The sequence below is a fragment of the Pogonomyrmex barbatus genome, unplaced genomic scaffold, assembly GCF_055798465.1.
Source record: "Pogonomyrmex barbatus isolate J1 unplaced genomic scaffold, ASM5579846v1 scaffold1, whole genome shotgun sequence".
Taxonomy (NCBI): domain Eukaryota; kingdom Metazoa; phylum Arthropoda; class Insecta; order Hymenoptera; family Formicidae; genus Pogonomyrmex; species Pogonomyrmex barbatus.
Genome location: NW_028297098.1, coordinates 11,802,813 through 11,806,754, shown reverse-complemented (window position 1 = coordinate 11,806,754; position 3,942 = coordinate 11,802,813). Strand labels below are relative to the sequence as shown.

The 3,942-nt window shown below is 32.2% G+C and overlaps 1 pseudogene; it reads right to left on the bottom strand.

Annotated features, from left to right (window-relative positions):
• Positions 1-250: 250 nt before the first annotated feature.
• On the bottom strand, positions 251-3,601 carry LOC148938150 (uncharacterized; annotated as a pseudogene).
• Positions 3,602-3,942: the final 341 nt, after the last annotated feature.

Sequence of the window (3,942 nt, the reverse complement as noted above, 5' to 3'; positions counted from 1 at the left end):
GATATCTGCGACAAGAAAGATGAGGGAAGTCTGAAGAGAATATACTTGACCTGAGAACGGAATGCGATAGAAAAACAGGAACGAACAGGTTCGCACTAAATGTTTTTCTAACGAATTCGGAGCTCTTATTCTATAACAAACGTGTCTGAAAAATTGTCTGAAAATTTTTTAGATATTTCTAACTCTCTCAAAGCAACGTAGCGCGTTAATTTTTAGGGTGAAAAGAAAATAAGAGGGGCAAAGACAGGAATTTAAGTTACAAAATCATTTATTGTTATATTGTTGTACATATTATATCAATTCATAAATAAAAGTTACAAATTACGATTTGAGAAAATAATACGAAGAATTTCATTAAATCTCAGAGAAGTTAATTCCACAAATATTATATCGAAATACATATCCAGAAATGTTAAATCGTTTATTTGCGTGCGTACATTGTGCGCGATTTGGTGATAATTTCCTTTCAAACTGAGTTTTACAATATCGCTATCTATGTAACTTTTTGGAAGGTTTAATTCTATTTCTTTTATAAGATATTGCGCGCATTTGTTAACATTATCGGTCACGTTTTGTAAATGTTTTAAGTGCGCATCGACACATTTCACAATATTTTTCAAGCCGTGAAAAGCATTCTCATCTTCTGCATCACAATTGCGACAGAATAGGTTTTACGCCTCTTCGTCGGTGGCTGCGAATCCGTAGTCGTTCCTCGATGTTGAATTTCGATATTTTCATAGTGGCCTCTTCATTTTCTTTATACGCCAGTAATATGGACCGTGACCCATAAGAGGAGGTAAAGTTGATCGCAACATTTTTGACAATGATAGGATCCGGTCTCGATTTATTGTTAGCGTTTAAATACTCGTCGATAAGCCCCATGTTGTTTAGGAATTGTTGCCAGGAATCAGCGTCGAAATAAATTCTTTCTGCATAATTACCGGTTAATTTAACCATTGGCACAAAAATTCCTTCGTTTGTCGTTTGCAATCCGACGTGTATCCTTTTCGTGTGAGAGATGTTGAGTCCATATGTTGTCGAGAGCATCATATGGAACTTGTCGTTTCGTTCCTCGTGTGACGTCCTGGGAGGTCCTGGTAGATCGGACAGGGCCGAAATCAACAGATCCTCGACAGCTACACTCACACGTTATTTGTGAGATTCTTTTCCATGCGGTTAAGAGGGTAAAACCTCAGGATTAGATACTGCGAAGGAAGTAGGTAACAGGAATGTCGAAATGACTTTTATTTTCAGGAAAGAGTTTTCGATTTTGGGAATAAGGAATAATATAATATCACACTTGTGGTATTTGAATTGGAATTTATTCACTTTTATAAATGATAGGTATATATATATATATATATTTAGCGAATGCGAGTGGAAGTACAAGTGCAAAAATGTACGTGCGCGTACAAGTGCGAATGCGAATAAAATGTAAGTGTCTGTGGATGTGAATCGTAAGTGCGAAATGGGAAAATGTGCGAGTGGGTACGAATGAATGCGCGAAGGTATCGTCGCTTGAGGTTTTTATATGTTGCCAAAACATGGAAGTAGGGGTGACCTAAATTCCAATGTTATGATTCTACAGGTTTGAATAAAGCCTATTGTTAGTCTACTTTCATTATGAGTCAGCTATGATTCACGCATTTAAGACCTTCTAGTTGTCCTTGACATAGTTTTCTATTGGTCGACTTAGTCTACATTTGCTATGAGTCAGCGATGACTCGTGGTACTAAAATATTATGGCGCCCTTGACATTTAACGTTGGCTTATTTTCGCTTACAAACTGATCATGAGTCACACTTGTGACTAAATATTATGGCGGCCTTGACATTTAACGTTGGCTTATTTTTGCTTTCAAAGAGTTATACTTCGTTATAATAATTCCTTTCTTATAATTAACAAACATATAGTTTGCTTGAATTTAAGCTTTTATAATAAATATTAATTATCGCAATATCGTTTTAGATATACTTTACAATTTTTATAATAATAATGATTACATCGTATAATTAGTATATCTAAAATATATCAGTATAACTCTTTTTACATTTGTAATACATTATTTTTTAAATGTTTTCAGGTACGAAATGGCTCTGATTGTGATTGGTTGAATCGTTAGGGTAGTTTTTCATGCATATTAATATTCAAGATTTTTGTCATAGCCATAGGATTAGTGTTAATGAAAAAAGGGAAGTAACAATTATAAATATAAGTCTAGGATGAAGGTTTCTAGAAGTTGAACTGGTTTATATACGGAGATTTGCCTGCTGAATTGAGTTTTTGAGGTAAGTGTATGTAAGGAAGTTTATAATTTAAATATCTTCTAAACGGTGCGAGTTAAGTAGGTATGTGTGATGAAGTAAGTTGCAAGATTTCCTGTGTGTTGTCCAAATCTTTCATAATAATTATTTGTTAATATAATAATTTATTCATTTATGAATTTTATTAAACGAAATTTAAATCGTAGAATTTCTTTTCTGAGATAAAATATGTTTCTATCCGGGTTGTTTATATAATTTCATAAAGAAAACTATATCTTATAAGGAAATGTATAATGTACGTATATATGTATACACGTGTGTGTGCTTTCATATACCCTTAATTTTGTTTATATCTTGAGAATTAAGAATCGTAACCACAAACTATAATTATGTTTTCGAAAGGATTTTCGATGGAGAATGTATTTATATAGGGAAAATATATAAGGACATCAATAAAGTTTATCCTTGAAATAAGGATATGTATGAGGTGAACTGTTGAATAAATGTTTTGTCATGGATTTTATTATATTGTCATTATGACTTTTATTCCTTATTCATATCCTTTCTATTGTTATTAATTTTGTTATTAACTTTTATATTTATTATTATTAAAATGGAACAAAAGTGAAAGTGCTTGATATACAAGAGTTTCTTAGTTTCTGAAATTATATTTGACGATATAAAGAAATTGGTTGGTATTTTGTTATTTATATAATTATATGATTTTGTTTATTAATTGGTAATAAAGATACATTACAATGCACCGATAATTGTGTAATTGTGTAAATGTTTTGTTATAGTTTACGTGGGCGAGGTTTTATTTCCTACATTTGTTTTTTATTCATTATTTATTATTTGTTGAGATTTTGTTGTTAATGTTGAAATGCTTAGATAAGGATGCGATATTAAGCTCTATTTTCTTGTTACTTTACTGAACAGTCTGGAGAAGTGATTTCAGTATGTTCTGTTTTTTGTTAGTGAGGTTCTAGGGAAAATTTACTAGGAACATTAAGGCTGTAGTAGCTCATAAGGTTGTGGTAAGGAGCGGCCATTTTGTATAAATCTTTAAATAATTTTAAGCGGTATATTCTTTTATTAAATGTATAGGAAGGGTTTGTCTGTGCTGTCTCCTGATACAGTCAGTCATAAATAATTAAAATTTTTGAAAAATTTACATTAGACATGACCAGAGGTACTCTCGGCGCTGGGACGTGACACTCGTTACAATTTTCCTTCGGAATATCGCAGATGTACTTGCGCTTCTCGGAATCGCGGGCAATGCTCGGTTCCGGAGTATTACGCTTCTCGGTATCGGGAACAGCTTTTCGGCTCGCCATTGTTCCTGTTTTCTTCTCAAATGTAACTAATAATCACAAGCGTTGAAATGAGAGACTACATCAGATTTACGAAGTTGAAACCTCGAAGGATGGCACTCGAATGAACCGAGGGCTGACGAATTCGTCGAACTCATTGACTTATCTACTAAGAAAAAAGAACTGCGCGCTCATATGGGCAAATGAAAAATTATAAAATTTAAAAAATTTTAAAAATTTTAAAAGGTTTTAAAATTTAAAAATTTTAAATTGTAAAATTATAAAATCTTTTAAACTTTAGATTTTCTAGACTTTTAAAACTTCTTCGCAAAATATTTTTTAATAATAAACCTAGAAACTACAAA